The sequence below is a fragment of the Nuphar pumila genome, chromosome 12 (assembly GCF_984573655.1).
Source record: "Nuphar pumila chromosome 12, dmNupPumi1.hap1.1, whole genome shotgun sequence".
Classification (NCBI taxonomy): domain Eukaryota; kingdom Viridiplantae; phylum Streptophyta; class Magnoliopsida; order Nymphaeales; family Nymphaeaceae; genus Nuphar; species Nuphar pumila.
In genome coordinates, this window is record NC_143260.1 from 49,508,183 (window position 1) to 49,531,942 (window position 23,760).

At 39.1% G+C, this 23,760-nt stretch overlaps 1 protein-coding gene across 1 annotated transcript in view; it reads left to right on the plus strand.

The window, feature by feature from the left end:
- Window positions 1–23,760, plus strand: part of LOC149820887 (glycosyltransferase BC10-like) — a 120,952-nt gene that overhangs the window by 70,842 nt on the left and 26,350 nt on the right. The gene's annotated exons all lie outside the window — the stretch shown is intronic.

The window sequence follows — 23,760 nt, forward strand, 5'->3', positions numbered from 1 at the left end:
TTATTTCAAAATCCAGTGTTCAAACTGGTACATTTTCAAAATCCAACTTTTTAAGTCGGTCTTGGAAAACCGAGCTCCGACTCGAGTTTTTATTCAAATTATTTTCCTTTGTTGATCCGAGTTCCGACTCGCGATCTCTTTATCTTATTCGAGCTTTGATTCGAGCTCTTCATTTTCCTTTGTTGATCCGAGTTCCGACTCGCGATCTCTTTATCTCATTCGAGCTCAGATACGAGCCCTTCATTTTCCTTTGTTGATCCGAGTTCCGACTCGCGATCTCTTTATCTTATTCGAGCTCTGATTCGAGTTCTTCATTTTCCTTTGTTGATCCGAGTTTCGACTCGCGATCTCTTTATCTCATTCGAGCTCATATCCGAGCTCTTCATTTTCCTTTGTTGATCCGAGTTCCGACTCGCGATCTCTTTATTCATTCGAGCTCAGATCTGAGCTCTTCATTTTCCTTTGTTGATCCGAGTTCCGACTCACGATCTCTTTATCTTATTCAAGCTATAATTCGAGCTCTTCATTTTCTTTTGTTGATTCGGGTTCTGACTCGAAATCTCTTTATTCATTCGAGCTCAGATCCGAGCTCTTCATTTTCTTTTGTTGATCCGGGTTTCGACTCGTGATCTCTTTACTTTATTCAAGCTCCGACTTGAGCCATTCATTCTTCTGCATTGATCCAAGTTATGTCAATCGTCAGGGTCAGTCAATTTCTTAAATTTGATATTTTGCCCACCAATTTTCAATTTGAATCTTCAGATCATTCAATTCTCAATTTCGACCTCCGGGTCACCCAATTTCTAATTTTCCAAATTCAATTTCCGATTTCGACCTTCGGGTCACTCAATTCTCAATTTCGACCTCCGGATCATTCAATTTCCAACAATCAATTTTCCAATTTCAAATTTCGACCTTTGGGTCAATCAATCTCAATAGCCAATTTCAATAATTTTCTCTTGCGAGAGACCCTTTTTAGGGAGAGTTCGAGGGAGCTCGTTCCTTTCGCATGCTATCCAATTCGTTCACTTAGCCCCTTTTCAGGGAGAGTTTGAATGGACTCGCGTCTTTGTGAACCGTTTGCAAAACAATTTCAAATTTCACACAAGGAACCCTTTTATAGGGAGAGACTCGACGGAGACTCGCTTTTCTTGTGACCCCCTAATTTTCATACTAGGCCATTTTCGTCATGAAGGACCCTCTTTTTAGGGAGAGTGTGATGGACTCGTTCCTTTCATGACCCAATTTTCAGACCTCACCATTATCGGCCCCCTTTCTAAAAGAGAAGCCTAATGTTAGGGAGCTTTGACGAAAGCTCAATTTCTCTTCGAAAGTTCGTTTTGCAAACACCTCCTATTCAGGGAAGAGAGGAGTATTTCCCATTTCCCATTCAGGTAAGGGCTAAGCCTGAGTCTCTCTTTTTGGGGAAAAAGAGAGGAGAATTTTCGTCACGAATGTGTTGAGTCGGACCTCAAACGCTCTCCTTCACGTAGGATTTCAAGAACATTTTGTCAATTTGTTAATCAAATTACTTGTTGATTTCAAAAAGTTCAAATCTTTACCTCAGTTTACCTTCAACATTACTTCCAAAAGGAGTGAAGCTTTTGCGAAAAGAGACTCAAAATTCAAAATCTTTTATTGGCCAACCAAAAGGATGAAGGATAAATCCTCGATATGGCCATCAAAGAAGATTCAATGTTTGCAAAGTTGATCGCAGTCAATGGCACATCTCTAAAGATTATTCTTGTAAAGATAAGGCAGTGGAAATATCATGAGCGCTAGAAAAAGAGAGAATTCATCCAAGCCCTGTCTCCTCATAATCACCTAAGCTGCAATTAAATATCCGCAAAAGGGATCTCTCGCTTGTCGTCAAGATGAAGGCGAATTAAGCGAGTGGACCCCTGGGGCCAAAGAAGATTTGAAACATCTCCAAGATGACGGAGTTTGTGACAGATCCTTCGAGGAAAAGTCCAAAGCACTGTCGAGATGAAGCCTGATGCTTAATTTCAGCTATCATCCAAAGATCCCTAACCCATGAGCCAATATCGTCAAACAAGGATCGAAACATCTCCAAGTTGAAGGAGTTTGTGACGTACCCTTCCCAAAAGAGAGCAAGAGAGGAAAAAGAAAGAGAGAAAAAGTCAGAACATCTCCAAAATGAAGGAGAATGTAGCAAAAATCCAAGAGAGCCAAAAGAGTGCAGAAAGATTATCATGAGAGAAGCTCCCAGGATATCAAACTGCCAAATCTATCAAGAATCTTCTTTAAACTTGTGAAATTTTATTATCAATATCCTTTCATCGATTGCTTTCATAATATCAAATTCTCTTTCTTGTTTATATCAAGGAAATCGATAGCTTCCTTGAAGAAGGTCAATCACAAGTAATTTGGATTTCAAATCTTGATTCTACGAAGTGAAGCTTGTTTGGAGGTAATGCTTTAGGTAGAAAACAAAGAATATTTTACAACAATGCGTATCATTTTCAAATATTTTGAATCAACAACAAAATTTTCAACATTTTGACAATATTTTCTAGCTATCCTGACATGAAGTGAGAGCTTGATGTCCGTTTTTGATACATCCTGACACCAATTTTAAATCCCTCTTAAGGACTTGATTCCTTCCCTTCTTTGAGAGCGTGAGCTCTCAGATTCGCACACTTCCCTGTGTCCCCACCGTCCCACCATAGACAGTCCCATTTCGGTTCGAGGTCGAACCACCAATCATTTTCTCGCAAAAGGCCAGTTCAAAAGCTAATTTAGTCTCAGAAATGAGGCGCCCAAGATCAATCCCTTTTCAAGCTTTAGGGACCCCATTTTTCTTCATTTTGCAAAAACCCTGTCAGATTTATTGTGCAAAATCCGAAGGTTTCATCATGGTCTCTTCCTTCGAGGATTCCATTCCATTTTCTGCCCAATCAGGATAAGGGTACAAACCTGAGCCTCCTTTGATGAGGTATTTCATTTTCCGCCCGATCAGGATAAGGGTACAAACCTGAGCCTCCTTTGATGATGTATTCCATTTTCTGCCCAATCAGGATAAGGGTACAAACCCGAATCTCATTTCAATAAGATATTTCATTCCCCACTCAGGTTAAGGGTTAAACCTGAGCTTTGTTCCATACGAAGCGTTTTCTGTCCCATCCAGGTTAAGGGCAAAAATCTGAACTTCACTCTCATAGAGTGAATCTTTCCTCTTCATTCTCCACTTCATATCTACCTTCTTTCTCGGGCTAATTTTCTCACACCCAGTCAGATCCTTATAACTGGGGCATTTTTTTTATATAGCCCAAATTTGGTGTGTTTTCTTTGCCACTAAGCTCGGCCACGAGCCAACTTAGTAGTAAAGAGGGGCATCTGTAAACACCCCAAATTTTCACCCACCTTCCTGATATATCCATCAATCATCACATTTCGGTTCTCCGGAACCAATGAAGGGCAAAATGGTCATTTTCCAAGATTGAACCTTGTAGAAAGTCCTAAATTCCATTCTCGAGTCTCAAAACTTCTCTATTTAAACTCAGAGACATCTTCAAACTGCAAACTTTCAAAATCTCATGCTTAACCAGAAGTCAGAATTTTCAAATTCAAATTCAGAGTGACAATTTTGTAGGACATGTCTTTGCATAACATCGCATGAGCATTTCATATCATTTCACTGCACAGCATGTCATTTTGAGATCAAGAACTTCTGATTTTCAAAATTGTCAATCCATGTTTGATTTCTAAACTTTTCAAAATTGATTTTCAAAACCCTGGGTCTTCAAAAATTACCAATTCTTCCCATTTTACCCCCAGGACCCCGAATTACAAAAGTCTTCTCAAGAAAACGATCTGGATAGTTTTGGACATTGATTTTCAAAATTTCGTCAGTTGAAAAGAGGGGGACACAATTTCAAAATTCATAAGACATTATTTCAAACTTTTACAAAAAGGCTCCAAATTTCCCTACATCTTTCAAAATTTTGCCCCGAAGGACCAGTTTCTTCTAAGTTTTGAAATCAAGCCAAATTTTGTTTTGTGTTTTCCAAAACTAGCCTACTATTATGAAAATTCCAAAAAAAAAAAAGTTCACTTGGCTTTTATTTCAAATAAGTGACGTGGGACCCGCCTCCAGGTGGTGTCACACTCAAATTTTCAAATATTTCTCTTATTTTCAAAACACTGCCCATCCGGAAGTGGCACCGATTGATAAAACTCTTTCATTTAATTTTCAATAAAATAATTAGTGGGCCCACGTAGGTGGCACCCCACTAAGACTCTTTGCCAAGAAAAACAATTTTTTTATATACTTCAAAAAGTTTTCAAATTCAGTTGAGGTGGCAGCACCTTAAAAAAAAAAAGAGAAAAAGAAAAAGAAGAAAAAGAAAAAAAAAATTCGTTTTTTTTTTCTTTTTTCTTTTTAGTTATTACTTTTCAGCCCCCCAAAGGGCGCCATCGTGAAACCCTACCCGAGTTTTTCACTTTACCTAAGTTTTAGGTAAAGTGAACTCAGAATTTTCTTCAAAATGAGCCAGCCGCCCCCTTTTCCTTCAAAGATTGACGACCTTTCAAAAATCTGTTGGAAGATTTCAAATGCTTTCAAAAGTCAGTTCAAAAGATTTAAAAAACAACCGATTTTTCGGTAAAGCTTTATGAAAATCTTTAAAAGGGGAACCACGCTGGGGCCAGAGAGGATTTTTTTTTGAGCGTCGACTTCCCCCATCTCTCAGACCTTCCTCTCACGACTTCTGCCCTATTCTCTTCCAACTGACAGAGAAGGGAACTCCAGGATTTTGCAGAGGAGATCCCAACTCTGCGCGCCTTTTTCTCTCTGAGCTCTCTTCACTCCCCCTTTCGCCTCCTTCCCCTCTTGGATCAATTGCAGAACACCGTTGCAACAATAGCAACCAGAAGAAGGCTTTTTCCTCCTCCAACACTCCAGTCCCCTTTTTTTTCTCATCCCCCTCACAAGCCCTGTTATCATCCTTCCTCAATCGAATCTTCCAGGCAGATCGATCAGACCTGTAAAGCTTCAAGGAAGTACACTATCTTCTTGCAATCTACCTTGAACATCGAGTTTCTTGTGTTCAAGCCAGGCGTTTTCAAGGATTGGCATCCAGGAGGCGTCCAACTCAAGTAACTAGGTGAGAAATTGTCTTACATTTACAACTTCTGTGATTTATGCATCATGTTCCATCACATATATCGCAGATCCATTGCAGTAGATGATGTGGTTTGCATCCCCTTTTGTTTAAATATACCGAGAACCGATAACACTTCGCAATGGTGTTGTCGATTCATTTGAACATCGTGCATCAATCAAATTATTGTTTTCCCCTAAGATTTCATCGGCTTTATTTCAGTATCATAAATATTAAGGAACAAGGTTTTCATTTCAACTCATTGATTTCACATGTGTGTCCAGGTTATCCCACATTATGTATCATTGATCATATCAAGGTTTAAGAAAACCAGTTTACAATAAATCCCATTTTTTTTTATGCTTCAGTCTTCCGTCAATGCAGTGAATGCAAATTCAGGTACCATTGACGGTAGCCTATTTATTTTCATATATCTGTCTTTATCTCCTTATGGGTTTTACTTAGTATTAAGTCCAATTTTTATGCCCGTCATTGGGTTCCCTATGTTCGCATGGTTTTGACAAAATTTTCTGCATATCATATTGTGGGAGTAAAACGAGATCCAATAGGATTCATCGTACAATAAAGAGTGTCATGAATAAAGACACTACATTTTGATTTATTATCCCCTTCCATTCTGTCAACATCCCATTCCATGTTGCATCTTGTTTTAGTATGCTTTATCATCCCATGATTTTGTGTATTTCTGCATTTCTCAGCTTCATATTACATATTAATAAGGTTCTTACTTCATTAGTTACGAATTTATCAGGAAAGTTATGTAGCATCATAATACTGTTGGTATAAGTAGAAGGATATATTTGCTGATGATGAAACAATAAAATGAGCTAAGCGTGATGATGTTTAGATTGAAATCCAGTCACTTCTGTATCTTACTTGGATCTGCCTACCATTAGAGACAAGGCGTAAGTCAGTTTGCAGGGAAGGATCTGTAACCAATGGCTGACCTGAGTGATATTCTATCGTCATTTATGTACTCTATAACATCCAATGGTTTCATCATTTATGCACGGGTTCACCTACATTTGAGTTGTCTTTCTTCTAGTTGCAGTTGCTCATACTAGCATTGTTAGCCATAGATCTTGATTGAAATGCTAAGTCTGAGTTATGGTAACTAGTATAGTGGCTCACATGGTGATTAGGCTAATAAGCAATGAGTGGGCGTAATAAGTATGGATATGCAGCAAGCTACCGGTTGGGAATATGAGGAATGGGAGAGGGTACGTAATATGCTGTGCGCATTCATATCTGGGCTTATGCGGGGTTTTGCAAAAAACCTTTGTTGTGACAGAGATAATCCATATTTCGCCATTATGAAATTCTGTTATTTTTTTTGGTGAGATTGAGTCTCATAATGCAAGTGTTGTATATCAACACATACAACACCTGGGCCTGTGTATTTGTAAACAGCAGCAAGAGTAATGTCAGATTTCATTTAATCGTTTTCCTACATTTGCAAAACCCATAGCAGGGGCAGCATGTTGTAGATTTATGTATATTGTCACTTCATCAGCATTGTCATGGCATATGTTCAAGACTGACTCCACCGATTTCCCTGTGCCTGTTGTAGCAATTAATATCTTCATTTAGCATAGTAACAGTCATATCCTATGCCCATTTTAATTCAGCATTTTTTTTCTTGTTGTGCCAGCTTATGACAATATATCTTTTTCTGCAAAATACCTCTGCACCTATGTTCAAAGCTACTAGCTGTATATTAACATGTCATTCATGTATGTATTGACAAGTAATCATCTCCTGCACCTATATTTACATTTGTAACATCACTTGCACATTTCTTTTATCCTCGCTACACTTTCCACAACACTTTCCTTACACCCTTGAAATCATTCCATGATACTTTTGCATCATATATCATGCACATTTTGTATATCATGCATTTAGCCACTCTATTTTCTGCAGGTATGCAGTCTTGATAATCGGCTATATTCATGAATGGATATATCCATATCCATTCATGATCTCTACACCATCTTTGGCATGCTTTGTTGTTGATATATAGGGAAGCTCCATACCCAATTTTACTGAAAATTATATTATAATTTGGGAATTACGACTTTGTGAAATCACCTACAGAAACTGTATATACCCTGTATTTTCTGATTTTACCCATTGTATCTGGATTTTCAATTAATATGTGTATTTTTTCATTATATGTATATATCTATATATATATATATATCTATGTATATCTGCATATATATATACATATACATGTATATAAATATATGTATATATATTTATATTTACATATGGACTCCTTCATGTGCATTTATTTCCATATATGAGCATTCATGTAACTATTTTCTCATATAAATACACCTCCATTGTTATATGTCATTTAACACAAATTTTAGCATTATATATATATATATATATATATCTTCGTTGTACATGTTATATATATGCCCATTTTCTTGTGTATCTTGTATATCCAGTCCTTGTACTAATTCTCATTTTGCAGGAAGATCCGGAGGATACTGATTCTTTTACATTGTATTTTTTTTTTATTTCATTTATTTTGACTTATGTCAGAGATGTAACAATCAAACTTGGAATAATAGTTACTTTTACTGCTTAGATTAGGCTGCATCTCATATAGTTTGATTTCAGCAATACCCTGATTTTATGATGCATATATCTCAATTTTCAAAATTCACTATGGATGTACACGAATGACACGTGCACCAACTCTTAGAGAGTTGATGAACTCGGTGGAATCCATATTTACGGCCCTAATCAGAATATGGACGAGACCCAGATTCATCATCTTTCTACCAGTCACATTGAGCCTACACTCTTAGGTTATCTTAAGATGCACATCATATTTTCAATTTTGCAAAATATTGTGAATTAAATCAAATAAACTCTGAACATATTCATGGCCACAGTCAGAATGTGTGAAGGATTTATTTTGACTTAATACACATTTTTCCAACAAAATCTCTCAGAAAATCTTTTCAAAGTGCGTTCATACATCCAAATCATTTGCGTCATGGCATCATCTGTTTTCTCATGATTTTCTCGAGAAAACTTCATTCCATGGAAATCGATTTCTCAAGAAACTTCTAAAATTTTTAAAGTCGGATTTTCCAAGTTAAGTTTTCTCGTGATTTTCCCTGGAAAATGTAACTTTATTAAGATTTTCAGAAGGAATTTCTCACCTTTTTCAAAATCAAAATCGATTCCCAAGGGTTTCAAGGCTAAGATTCTCAGGATTTCAGTTTCCCGAGTTTTAATTTTCCTCTTCAAGAGAGTTTTTCAATGGATTTTGTTCATTTTCCTGATAAACTTTTCAAAGCTAGAGTTTTCCTGATCAGCATTTTCTCTTCCAGTGTTCACCTTTTCTCAAGAATTACTTCTATTTTCCCAGGATTTTCAACCATTCATGATTTTCCTAAATCTTTATAAATTTTCCTGAGATTTCAAAACTTTTCATCAGAGTTTCCTGAGAGACTGATTTCCATTTTTTTTTTTTTGAGAAATACTTTTCTAACTCCAAAAGCATTTTTTGAGCATGCATCATGTTTTCCCACTTGCATTTTTACAAAATTTCATAACACATGCCTGAATTCTCTGTGCATTTAGTATAGAACATAATTTCGATAATTTTACTAAGTCAAGCACACTTTGGTCCTTGGTTCGATTACCCCTGTTAAAGGCGGCAGGAACGGTCAAATCTCGTACCAACAGGTCGAGCCCCATCCCATGGATTTTTCCGCGATTTTCAAAACGGAGGAGAGTATTTCAAAACAATTTTCCAAAATTCGGTCAAGTTTGACTCGCATAAGCAATTTTCCTCTCTCTTCCGCAGGGAAGGGAAGGCGGGAAAAATTTTGCGACGATAACATCCAAGACCAGGTATACCATCTAGTGCGGTAATTCCTTGTGAGGTTGTACATTTCTCAGATCGGGTAATCCGGATAGAGCGGTAGAATCTTTGTGAGGATGTACACTATCCACGAACGGGTAGTCGCAAAGTCGGTGAACTCCTGTGAGGAAGTGTATGGTCCAAGACCAAGTATACCCTCTAGGGCGGTAATTCCTTGTGAGGTTGTATATCTCCCGGACCGAGCGATCCGACAAATAATAGTCTTTCGCTGATTTTATAAACAAATTCTGGAGGAAAGAAATTTTCTCTAGTCTCTTGCCTGTTTTCTAAAAGGTTCGCAAGTTTGAAATTTTGGGGCATTACAACTTGGTATAAGAGCTAAGGGAAGTAAGGATTCTTGACTATTGAGCATCTGCATCGCGCTGTGAGTATACATTTTTCCTTGCACTGTAGCTGTATTTTCGCATTGTTAAGCTAAGTGACTTGACACGTTCTGCTTATGTACCAGCGTTGCTGGGTTTGTGTAAACTATTCATGTTACGCATGAATAGTATTGATGTTTTTGGCTTCTCGTGTTTCCTGATTTCTGATCTTTGGTATCCCTGGTTTATTTTGTAGAAGATGAACTGGGCCCTAGAGAGAGAGAAGAGAGAGAGAGAGAGAGAGAGAGAGAGAGAGAGAGAGAGACGGCTGCAAAGAAAAACCTCAGAACCTTCATCGATATTATGGCCTCTCTCTATGTTAAATAGAGAGAGGCTTAAAGACCTAATTACAATACAACCCTATTATAAAGAACTAAATTACAAAAAGCATCTTAATGTAAAATAACTCTACTTAAAATCACCTATTCTCAACACTCCCCCTCAAGCTGGAGCATAGATATCGATCATGCTCAGCTTGTCACAACATTTTGAAAAATTTGGTCTGGCAAGAGGTTTTGTGAACATATCTGCAACTTGGTCTTCCGACTTTAGATATTGGGTAGTGATATGACCCGCTTGAACCATATCCCTTACATAGTGGCAATCAACCTCAATGTGCTTTGTTCTCTCATGAAATACTGGATTGTTCGCTATATATGTTGCAGCTTTGTTATCGCACATCATGGTCATGGGAGAGGAAACCTTCACTTGGAGATCAAGAAGAACAGTACGAACCCACATCAATTCAGCAGCTGTTTGGGCCATAGCCCGATATTCTGATTCTGCACTCGACCTAGAAACCACATTTTGCTTCTTACTTCTCCAAGAGATCAAGTTGTCTCCTAGGAACACACAAAATCCTGTGGTAGATTTTCTATCTACTACAGATCCTGCATAGTCAGCATCAAAATAGGCCACTATATCCAGAGTTCCACCTTTCTTGAACAATAACCCCTTCCCAGGAGAAGATTTTAGATATCTGAGAATCATAATAGCTGCATTCCAGTGTACCTCAGTTGGTTTGTCCATAAACTGACTGACTTTATTCACTGCTAAAGCAATATCCGGCCTGGTCACAGTTACATACAGTAGTTTCCCAACTAGGGAGTGATAGCTTTTGCTATCAACCAGTTTTGACCCTTCTTCAAACAACTGAACTTTATGGTCCATGGGAATATTTGCTGGTTTAGCTCCCAACATTCCTGTTTCCTTTAATAAGTCAAGAACATACTTCCGTTGAGACAAAACCATCCCTTCACGGCTCCTGGCAACTTCTATACCCAGAAAATACCTGAGTGAACCAAGGTCTTTTGTAACAAAGTGTTTTTGAAGATGAGCCTCTGTGGCTTCAATAGCTTTCACATCATCACCTGTAAGAATGATGTCATCCACATATACTACCATAACAACTATGCCAGAGCTAGTTTTCTTTATGAATAGTATATGATCTGCTGCTGACCTATTAAAGCCAAAACCTGACATTACTTCAAACAACTTCTGAAACTATGCACGAGGACTTTGTTTCAAGCCATAAATTGCCTTTTTCAATCTACACACCTTCTGACACTCCCCCTCAACCTCGAATCCTGGAGGTTGTTGCATGTAAACAGTTTCAGATAGGTCCCCATATAGAAATGCATTTTTCACATCTAATTGGGACAGGCTCCAACCATGCTGCACAGCTACTGAGAGAACAAGACGAATGGTACCCATTCGTGCAACAGGAGAAAAAGTTTCAAAGAAATCAATACCATATGTCTGAGTATACCCTTTTGCTACTAATCTGACCTTGTACCGTTCAATTGAACCATCAGATTTGTACTTTATCGTATATACCCATTTGCATCCAACAATGTCAGCATCTGCAGGGGAATCAACTAGATCCCAAGTATGCTGAGATATTAAGGCATCCATTTCTTCTTGCATAGCCCTCTTCCAGTGAGTATGAAGCTCGGCCTGCTGATAGTTCAGAGGAATAACTTCAGCAGATAAAGCTGAAATAAAAGATTTCATCTGATTTCCAATTCCGACTTCGGAGACAAAACGAGACATGGGATATAAAGTACATTGTCGTGTCCCCTTTCGTAGAGCAATCGGCTTGTTATCATCATCATGAAGATCATTATTGTCACTAGAACTTACCTCAGGGGAAGAAGAAGATGGAGGCACTTGCGGAGGTGGATCTCTACGCACATATACCAATGGAGGATTATGAAATCTGGAAGAGGATGAAGTGTGGTTCGGGAATGAGGGCACGAATTCCAAGGGAAAAGGAGGTATAGGTAATGGACAAGACTCAGCTGGATCAGCCTGCAGCGGGGAACCAGTATTAGAGTAATATGGAGTGGATTCCAAGAAAGACACATCCGCACTGACATACTCTCGACGAGAAGTAGGATTATAACATCGATATCCCTTTTGATTTTTGGGATAACCTATAAATATGCACTTTGTAGCTTGAGCAGCTAATTTATCACGGTCAGGGCCAAGTTTGTGTACAAAACAAACACATCCAAACACTTTGGGCGAGAGGGAGAAGAGAGGGGTATTTGGTTTTAGGATATGAATTGGAATTTGATCACCCACAGAAGAGGAAGGCATGCGGTTGATCAGATAGCAAGCTGTTGTAATTGCATCTCCCTAGTATAACGCAGGAACATTTGATTGGATCATAATGGTCCTGGCAATATCAAGTAGGTGACGATGTTTTCGCTCAGCCACCCCATTTTGTTGAGATGAATAGGCACAGGAAGTTTGGGGTTGGATGCCACTATCATGGTAAAATTGTAACAAACTTTTTGATTTAAACTCGAGAGCATTATCAGTGCGAACAATCTTGACACTCGATTCAAACTGAGTTTTTATTTCAAGAATTAAAGATTTGATAATATTTAGAACATCAGATCGTTCCTTTATTAAAAACACCCATGATAACTTAGAGAAATCATCAACAATAACTAGATAGTATCGACACTGAGTCCTAGTAGGAATCTTACTAGGACCCCATACATCTGCATGAAGAAGTTCAAAGACTTTATTACTAGACTGACTCTGACTCGAAGGAAACGAACTTCGATGATGCTTGCCCAGCTGACATGCTTCACACTGAAATGATGTGGTGGAGGGAATCTGAGGAAAGACCGAACGAAGCTTTGACAGTGAAGGATGACCAAGACGACGATGCCACTGAACAGGAATAAATGAATGGTCCACTGCAGCATGAACAGTACCCATTGGATGATGTAAGTAGTATATTCCATTTTCTTCATAGCCTCCACCAATCTTCTTCCCCGTCAGCAAATCCTGAAAATGACAACCCATTGGATCAAATATTACTCTACAGTTTTGTTCTTTTACAAGACAACTCACAGAAAGTAAACTTTGAGGAAATTTTGGAGCATGAAGAACATTTTTCAACTGTAATGAGGAGGATATAAAAATATTTCCCTGACCAACAACCGGGGAGGTACTCCCATCGGCTAATGAGACTCCAAGCTGAGCCTTAATATCCTTTAGATCTGAAAAAACAAGTGAATTTCCACACAAATGTCTGGATGCACCAGAATCAATAATCCACTTACGGTCAGTCGGATGAAGAAGATTTCCGGTTGAATAGGCAACACCAGCAACAGGAGAGGTAGAGCTCAAAGGACAAAGAGCTATCAATTCATCATATTCAGCACGACTGAGGGTTATACTACTGTCACTTGCAGAAATATTGTCTTGTGCCTTTGTTGCCTCGAGAGAAGTAGTATTAGCTCTAGGAGCATATGACTTTGATGAAGATGAGGTGGGTCGGCCATGCTTATCCCAGCAACGATCTTCTAAATGTCCAGATTTTCTACAGAATGTACATTGAAGCTTTCCTCTGCCTCCCACACCTCGGCCGCGACCTCGTCCTCTGATGTTCTGAAGATTTCCACGTCCATAACCAGATGAGACAACTAAGGCAGAAGACTGAGTCAGAGGCTGAGAATGTGGAAGAGATATAGCAAGTCTGCTTAGACGGTTATATGCCTCAGCAAGAGTAGGTACATCTGAACCAGTCAACATTTGGACTTTTGCAACAGAAAATTCTGAAGATAAACCTGTAAGAAACCTAGCAACCATAGTTTGTTCTTGATGATCCTTTTGTTTCGAACAACAGAGAGGTCTGTGAGCATTAAGTCTTTCAAAAGCAGCTTTTACGGAGGCATAGTACTGGGCCAAGGTTTGATCTCCCTGCTGTAAATTGTATATTTCCTGTTCGACTTGTAGGATACGACTCACATTAGTTTCTTGTGAGTATGTATCTCGAAGATTGTCCCACATCTGTTTGGCTGTATTATAATAAATTAAACCATCTGCAATATGGGGTTCGACACTATTCATAATCCATGACATGACTATGTCATTATCTTCATCCCAGGTAACATATTTTCCCACCTTTTCAGTGGGTCCATCTTCCAACAAGATATGTTTTCTACGATGTCCAAATACCGACATCATAAATGTTCTGGACCACCTGGCATAGTTAGTTTCATTTAACCTTACAGACGAGCCGTACGAAAAGGGATTGGCAAATGCCTTATATTCTCCAATATGTTCCAATTTTGAATCACCTTTCGAAGTTTCAGCCATACTGCAGGTTAAAAAAAAACTGGACAGTCTCCACACTAAACAAAAACCCCGCGTGTTACACCCGCACGCCAACTGATATTCCAACCAGCAGTTGTTCACTCACGAACAACAAAAAAAACCCCACTACAGTAGTGAGCAGCAGCCCACAAACAGAAAGATAATTCAGCACTTCAGTGAATCAAAGCTAACACGACTTCTGCATATGCAGCAATATTTTTTTTTTCATAACAGGGGCAGCTCCCCAGACATATACAGTTTGACAATAAGTCATTCATTTTTTTTTCTCACGAGCAACACCACTAAGAGTTGGATTGCTGTAAAAAAAATAAGCAGGAAGTCACGACATTTTCAGTGCAAATAGTACCAACACCAATCAAACTCCCCACAGCCACGATATCAAGATACACAAAACAGGGCCCCAACCATATGTAGAATCACCAACAGTAATCAGACTCCCAACAGCAACTATATCAATATCTCACGACATGTTCAGTGCACACTATACCAACAGCAATCAACTCCCAACGGGTAGCCACGAAACTGACGGCAGGAAATACCACCGAGACAGTAGGTAGTCATGAAACAATAAAAACAAGAAGCTGCGAACTCACAGCAAGCATCCACGACCAGCAGCGTGATCAGATCTGTCAACAGATCCAAAAAAAAACATTTTACATCGCTGACCTGATTAGGTATTTTTTTCTTTTACTCATTGGATCTGTTGACAGATCTGGTGGCCTTGATCACGATCTGATTAGGTATTGAATCACGATGGCCTCCACGATCGATCGAGCCTTAATCAGACTCGATCACGCTCCCTCGTCACGGTCGATCACGCTCCCACGTCACAGTCGATCACGCTCCCACGGTCGGTATGGCTTTGATACATGTAGAAGATGAACTGGGCCCTAGAGAGAGAAAAGAGAGAGATGTTAAAATGTAAAACTGTACATATATGTATATATAATAATATTATATTATTATATATATATATAAATACATTTTTCATTTCTTTCTTTTCTGTAATTTTTTTCCTTTATTTTTATTTTTTGTCTTTATGTCACCTAGTTCAGTTTGAACTAGAATGACTGTTGCTAGTCAAGTCCTGTCCAGACTTGACTAGCAATAGAGCTGTTGGACTGACACAGTCCAACAGCTCTTAATAGAGTTGTTGGACTGTGCCCAACAGGTCTATTGAGTCCTCTTTCAGCTGTGTATATAAAGGAGTGCAACCCCTCTTGTATTTTACTCCAATGCTTCTTAAGCAATTGGTTTTTCATATCAATAAAGAATACATTTTTATTTTTATTTTGTTTCCAGTTATACCCTTTTTAAGGTTTATGCTTTAGTGTCATTCTTGACACTTGCTCTTGTTAATCTAAGCTCGTGTTTCGAAGATCCCCATTTTATTTCATGGTATCAGAGCCGCGGAAGTACTAAATCTTGAGGAAAAGCTGCCTCGGTTTTCGTGCCTGTTTGCAAAAGTGTTCGCCACTTGAAGAGAAGTGTTTTATCACTTCATTGGAGAAGATTTCACATCTTGTTGTATTGTTTTTTTTTCTTTCTTTTTCATTTTCCTTCATGTTTCTCTTCTATCCCTATTCTTTCTCTCCTTGTAATCGATGGATGACAATGATAAAGTCACCATCATGCCTATGAAACTAAACGATACGAACTATGTAACATGGGCTTCAATCATGAAGCACCATATATGGGGAAAAGGCTTATGGGGGATTGTGGATGGTTCCGATTCGGAACCTAAGCTATCTCTTACTAAAAAGGAGGGAGATAAAGAGGTCCCTCTATCGGAAGAAGAGAAAATCAAGGCTATTGCCTCATACGAGAAGAAATGGAAAGAATGGAGAATATCTCATGCGAAGATAATGTCATGGCTTATCAATAGCGTTGACATTAAAAAATGCTCAAGTCTTGCCAAATTTGATCATGCCGATAAGGCATGGGAATACCTTAAGAATATGTATTCCCTTAAAGATATTGCACACGTGTGCAACCTCCAAGAAAAAGTTCGAATGATGACACAAGGAGACAAAACTATTCGTGAATATTACAATGGGTTGTCTGAACTTTGGGAAGAACTTTCCCTTTTAGAACCAAAGTGGCATTGTGCCGAAGACATCGAGCTTCGTCAGAAACAACTCGATGCCGAACATTTTTACCAGTTTATCACTGGATTAAGGCCGGAATTTGAAACCACTAAATCGGCCCTACTTCACCGGGGAAAAATTCCTTCTATTGTTGAAACTATTGAAGAGTTAACAATGGAAGAAAATCGTCTCCGGAAAGGTTCTTTAAAAATTGAAGATGATTCCGTTTTAGCCGTGTCTAGATCAGGGAATCATGTTCGATCATATAGGCCTCCTCACTTTAACCGACAAAATGGTGACTATGATAAGAAGAAAGTTATTTGTCATCACTGTCATGAACCGGGACACTATAGGCCACAATGTCCCAAACTTAAGGAGCTGAGAGAAAAAAGAGCTGCAATTGCTGGATCGGAGCCTAAAGATCAGGATGCACCAGTTTCCCTGACCCAACTAATGGAGATTCTTCAGCCTCTCATCAAAGGTGCCTCTTCCTCATCTGAAGCTTCAACCGGCGCAGCAGCCTCATCTTTTTCTGATCTAGGTAAAATTTCTTGGCTTCTTGACTCTGGTGCGTCTTTTCATATGACCTCAAATAATCAAAGTCTATCCAAATGTGTTAAAAATAAAACAAGTGTGTCAAAGGTCTTTACTACTGATGGGACTTCTCTTGAAATAGAAGGAATAGGAAATTTTGAAAAAATTTATAAAACAAAATTTTTTTTTATTCCAGAAATTAGACATGTTCCCAAATTAAATTTAAATCTTTTATCTGTATCTCAAATTTCTGATTATGGGTGTAATATTTCTTTTTCTTCTCATGGTTGTTGGGTACAGGATCGCCAGTCAGGCAAGCTGATTGGGGAAGGCCATAGAGAAGGAGGACTCTATTACATGGATTTTTTGGAAATGCCGAAGAAAGCTTTTTGTTATAATATTCAAAAAATAGAGTTGGAACTGTAGCATAAGAGACTTGGTCATCCACATATAGCCAAAATCCAACATTTTCCAAATCTAGGGAAATTTTGTAACTCTGAATCATTTGATTGTAAAGATTGTATTCTCGGCAAAATGAAAAGATTATCATTTCAGAACAGAACCTTTTTCTCTTCAAGACCACTTGAATTAATACACTCGGATGTTTGGGGTCCTGCACCAGTAATTTCTAAAGGAGGATTTGTTTACTATGTTATTTTTGTCGATGATTTCTCCCGACATACGTGGATGTACTTTCTCAAACATAAGTCTGAAGTATTTTCATACTTTCAAACTTTTCATAATATGGTTAAAAACAAGTTTCAAAATGATATTACTATTTTTCGCACAGATTCAGGGGGAGAGTTCTTATCTACAGATTTTCAAAATTATCTTAAATTGCATGGCCTCACACATCAAAGATCTTGTCCTTATACACCTCAACAAAATGGACTGGCAGAACGAAAACATCGCCGTATTATAGAAACCACTAGGACTTTATTAATAGCAAATCAAGTCCCGAAAGACTTTTGGGCAGAAGCTGCCTTAACTGCCACATATCTCATTAATAGGATGCCATCTTCTTCGTTACAAAATATCACTCCCATTGAAAAACTTATGAACATTTCTCCAGACTACTCTAGACTAAGAATATTTGGGTGCAAATGTTTCATATTTACTGACAAAAATGATAAACTTTCCCCTCGTACGATTCCCTGTGCCTTTTTAGGATATGCTGAAAACCAGAAAGGTTATAGATGTTTTGACTTCAAAAATGATAAACTATATGTGTCTAGAAATGTTTCCTTTCTTGAAAAGGAGAGCTTCTTTGATTTTAGAAAATTAAAAGACGTCACTGAGTACTCCTTTTTGCTAGATCTAACATCAACATCTAATGAATGTGACCTTGACTGTAACTTTGATGATGATCAAAGAATTATTGATCTTAATGTTGAAAATGAAGAAGTTCATAGAGATACTAGTATTCAATATTCCAGGCGACAAGAGTCTAATCTTCCATGTGCACTTGAGAAATATTCTAACATTCCAACTAGACAATCAACCCGAATCTCGAGGCCTCCAGGAAAGTTTGTATCATACGAGTCTTTCTCACCCACATATAGGGCAGTTATTGCATTAATTCACTCATATGAAGAACCATCCACATATTTTCAAGCAAAAAATGATATCAAATGGATAGAAGCCATGAAAGCTGAATTAGATGCACTTAAAAAGGCTTCTACATGGAATATTCAAGATCTTCCTCCAGGGAAGAAAACTATAGGATGTCGATGGGTTTATAAAATTAAAACCAAGAGTGATGGTACTCTTGAAAGATATAAAGCCCGTTTAGTAGCCAAAGGTTATGCCCAAGAATATGGGATTGATTATGAAGAAACCTTTGCTCCGGTGGCTCGTATGACTACTGTCTGAACCTTAATTGCCTTAGCTTCTATCAAAAAATGGTCTATTTTTCAAATGGATGTCAAAAATGCTTTTTTAAATGGAAAGCTAGTTGAAGAAGTATATATGGAACCCCCTCCTGGTCTAAGTATTCCTAAGGGTAAAGTCCTTCGCTTAGAAAAAACTCTTTATGGACTTAAACAAGCACCAAAAGCTTGGTATGATAGGTTTAGTCGTGTTATGATTGATATTGGTTTTCAATTTTGTTTAACTGACACTGCTTTGTTTATTAAGAATTCTGATGCAGGGATCATTATGCTTCTTCTCTATGTGGATGATATGATCATCACCGGAAGCGATAAACAGGGAGTTGAAACAATCAAAACACTTCTTAAATCTCATTTTGAAATGACTGATTTGGGCTTGTTGAGATATTTTTTAGGCATTGAAGTTGCTTATTCTCCTAGAGGATATTTATTATCTGACTAAATTTGCTTTTGATATTGTTTTCAGGTCTGGTATTACTGATGATAAGAAAGTCGACACTCCAGAAGTTGTTAATGTTAAAATGAAGATTGATGATGGAGAACTTCTTGCAGACCCTACTCCTTACAGACAGCTTGTCGGGGCACTTTCCTATCTATCCATTACCAGACCAGATATAGCACATGTTGTTCATACAGCAAGTCAATTTCAACATGCTCCTACTTCTGTTCATATGGGAGCAGTCATGCGTATTATCAGATACATAAAGTCCTCTCTTTCACGAGGACTTTTCTTATCTTCCTCCTCTTCTCTTGATTTAATTGCATATACTGATGCTGATTGGGGAGGTGATCCCAATAACAGACACTCAACCACTAGCTTTTGTGTCTTTTTAGGGGAATCATTAATCTCGTGGAGGTGTAAAAAGCAGCAGAAGGTATCTCTCTCATCCACCGAAGCTGAATACAGAGCCATGGCAACCACGACCATGGAAGTAGTTTGGCTCCGACGACTGCTTGCTGACATGGGAGTTGAAGCAACAAAGGCTTCACAAATGTGTTGTGACAACAAAAGTGCGATCTACATTGCCAGTAACAGAACATTCCATGAACGCACCAAACACATCGAAATGGATTGTCACTACGTCAGAGAAGAATATCTACACGGGATAATTGATCTGCCATATGTCACTTCAAAATATCAGTTAGCAGACTTCTTTACAAAGCCTCTCGCTGCTCCCCGATTTCACTTTCTCTTAGACAAACTTTCGCTCATTGTACCGTAAGTTTGAGGGGGAGTGTTAAAATGTAAAACTGTATATATATGTATATATAATAATATTATATTATTATATATATATATATAAATACATTTTTCATTTCTTTCTTTTCTGTAATTTTTTTCCTTTATTTTTATTTTTTGTCTTTATGTCATCTAGTTCAGTTTGAACTAGAATGACTGTTGCTAGTCAAGTCCTGTCCAGACTTGACTAGCAATAGAGTTGTTGGACTGTGCCCAACAGCTCTATTGAGTCCTCTTTCAGCTGTGTATATAAAGGGGTGCAGCCCCTCTTGTATTTTACTCCAATGCTTCTTAAGCAATTGGTTTTTCATATCAATAAAGAATACATTTTTATTTTTATTTTGTTTCCAGTTATACCCTTTTTAAGGGTTATGCTTTAGTGTCATTCTTGACACTTGCTCTTGTTAATCTAAGCTCGTGTTTCGAAGATCCCCATTTCATTTCAAGAGAGAGAGAGAGAGACGGCTGCAAAGAAAAACCTCAGAACCTTCATCGATATTAGGGCCTCTCTCTATGTTAAATAGAGAGAGGCTTAAAGACCTAATTACAATACAACCCTATTATAAAGAACTAAATTACAAAAAGCATCTTAATGTAAAATAACTCTACTTAAAACCACCTATTCTCAACATATTTCAAGGAAGGTAAGAAACTCGAACGAAGATTCTGCTAACGAATGGTCAAATATTAGGGGAAAATACCCCGACTTGTACTTTAACCAATGAATGCAGTAGAAATTTTGCGGACGAAAGTCTTTTTAAGGAGGGCAGGATGTAATAACAGGGACAAAAAATATTTGAATTGATTTGGGCCGGATCTGGACCTGACCCGAGGCCACCGCCTCTCGCTGTCATTAAAAGACAGCGAGGCATGCAGCAGGAGGGTTACGAAACCCGCCTCACCACCTCTTGCCCTCTCGTTCTCTCTGCACCCCTTCCCCTCTCCTGCTCTCTCGTTCTCTCTCACCGACACTCACTCTCTTTCCCTCACCGTCTCTGCACCCTCTCTCTCGTTGGAGACCCCTGTCAACCCGCTGCCACCTACGACCTCCCTCCGACGTCGCCGCTGCCACCGTCGACGATCTCCAGGTACGCTCCTCTTCCTCTTTCGTCTTTCTTCTTCTTCTTCTTCGTTTCCCCTTCTCCCCTTCTCCTTTTCCTTTCTTTTTGTCGGCAGGGGGCTCCGCTCCCTGTCGCTTGCTGTGTCGACAGGGGGCTCTGCTCCCCTTGTCGCTCTTGTTTTGTCAGCAGAGAGCAGAGCTCCCTGTGTCAGCCCACCTTTCCGGCAGGGGCTTCCGCCCTCTGCCTCTTGTGGATTTTCCGACAGGGGCAGAACCTCTGCCTCTTCGTGGGTCTTTCGGCAGGGGACAAAGCCCCCTGCCTTCTGCTATTTTTCGGCAGGGGGTTCTGCCCCTGCCTCCTGTGGTTTTCCGGCAGGGGGCTTTGCCCCCGTGCCCCCATCTTGTTCCTGGCAGGGGGCTTCGCCCCCTTGCCTTGTGTTTTTCGGTAGGGGGCGAGGCCCCCTGCCATTGTTTTGTCTTCGACAGGGGGCTTCGCCTACCCTTGCTTTCATTTTGTTTTTCGGCAGGGGGCTTCGCTCCCCTGCCTTCTTATGCTCCCTGGCAGGGGCCGAAGCCCCCCCCCCCCGCCTTCTTCTGGATTCTGGGCATGGGGCGAAGCCCCCTGCATCTCCTTTTGATCTAGTGGCCGACAGGGGCAGAGCCCCTGCCTGTCTCGTTTCCAGCAGGGGCTGCGCCCCCTGTCCTGTTTCTGGTTGAGGCAGGTTCGGCAGGGAGCCTCTGCTCCCTTCCTTGCCTTTTCTGTCCTAGCAGGCAGGGAGCATGAGCCCCCTGCCTCTGTGGCTTTTTGTCGGCAAGGGTGAGGCCCCTGCCTCCTGCACCCTTGTAGGTAGGGTGCAGTGCCTCTACCCGTGCTTCTGTATCTCTGGCGTCTGGGAGCAAGCCTCCCTGTCTCTGGCACCCTGGTCAGCAGAGTGCAGAGTTCTTGCCTTTGCAGCCTGCAGGCAGGAAGCCTTGCTGTCTCTATTGCTCTTCTGCATTCTGCAGGGAGTTGAGCTCCCTGCCTACCCTCGTATCGGGGTCCGGTACTGCTGCAGGTCTTACCGGACCCACTTCTCATTTGTATTTTGGCATGCTAACCTTTTTAGCATCACAGGTTGAGCGGTGGATCCTGCTCGCCCTTCATGGCTTGAGCTTGTGCTTACCTATGCCGCAGGCATACGAGGACCGCAACCCCTCAAGGTAGGGGAAGATTGCAATGAAGACTTGGACAATTGAATTGAGTTCAATTAACTAAAAAGGACAATTATATATATATATATATATATATATACGAGTACGCATTTAACTCAAGGACGCGGTTTCAAGATCTTTTTCCTTTACTTTGTCGTCGCGCATCGCGCAAAGGTTTTGCATTGCACTCTTGCTTACAGTCCTTTACTTTGCTGTCGCGCAAAAGTTTTGCATTGCACTTCTGCTTACAGTCCTTTACTTTGCCGTCGCGCAAAGGTTTTGCGTTGCACTCCTGCTTACAGTCCTTTACTTTGCCGTCGCGCATCGCGCAAAGGTTCTGGTAACTTTCCTTCTCTTCTTGATTCTAGTGCCTCTTTTCATATGACCCAAAATGTCAATAGCTTATCTGAATGTCTTAAAAGTAACTCACGTGTGTCAAAAGTTTTCACAGTTGATGGGACCTCTCTTGAAATAAAAGGAATATTTTTTTTTTTAAATTTCTTAAAACAAAGAATTTTTTTTATCTCAGAAGTTAGGTATATTCCTAAATTGAATTTAAAGCTCTTATCTGTTTCTCAAATATCTGATTATGGGTATAATATCTCCTTCTCTTGTCATGGTTGTTCGGTATAGGATTGTCAGTCAGGGAAGCTGATTGAGGAAGGCCATAGAGAAGGACTCTATTACATGAATTTTTTGGAATTGCCTAAGAATGCTTTCTGTTATAATGTTTAGAAACTAGAGTTGGACTTATGGCACAAAAGACTTGGTCATCCTTCTATGTCTGAAATCCAACATTTTTCAAGTTTAAGAAAATTTTATAATTTTGAAAGTTTTACTTGTAAAGACTGTATCATTGGCAAAATGAAAAGATTACCATCTCATGATAAAACTTTTGTTTCCTCTAGACTACTCGAATTAATACATTCGGATGTTTGGGGTCCCGCACCAGTTATTTCAAAAGGTGGATATGCATATTATGTTATTTTTATTGATGACTATTCTAGACATACTTGGATTTACTTTCTTAAGTACAAATATGAGGTTTTTTCACATATTCAAACATTTCATAAAATGGTTAAAAATAAATTTCAAAATGATATTCCTATTTTTCACACTGATTCAGGGGGAGAATATATGTCCAAAGAATTCAAAGACTATCTCAACTTACATGGCATTACACACCGAAGATCTTATCCACATGCACCACAACAAAATGGCCTGGCCGAACGTAAACATCGACACATCATGAAAAGTACTAGGTCCTTACTAATATCAAATCAAGTTCCAAAAGATTTTTGGCGGAAGCTTCCCTAACAACTATCTTCTTCTTTGAAAAACATAACTCCAATTGAAAGACTTGTCAACTTATCCCCTGAATATTCTAGATTAAGAGTCTTTGGATGCAAGTGTTTCGTTTTCACCAACAAGAATGACAAACTCTCTCTCCGTGCAATTTTTTGTGCCTTTTTAGGATATGTCGATAATAAAAAAGGCTATAGGTGTTTTGATTTTCAAAATAAAAAATTATATATATCAAGAAATGTATCTTTCCTAAAGAAAGAAAGCTTTTTTGAATTCGAAAAACCCAAAGAAGTCACTGAATATTCTTTTTTAATAGATTTGACTTCAAAATCCAATGAATAGGATCTTGAATGTGACTTTGACAATGATCAAAGTCCTATTGTTGTTGAACATAATG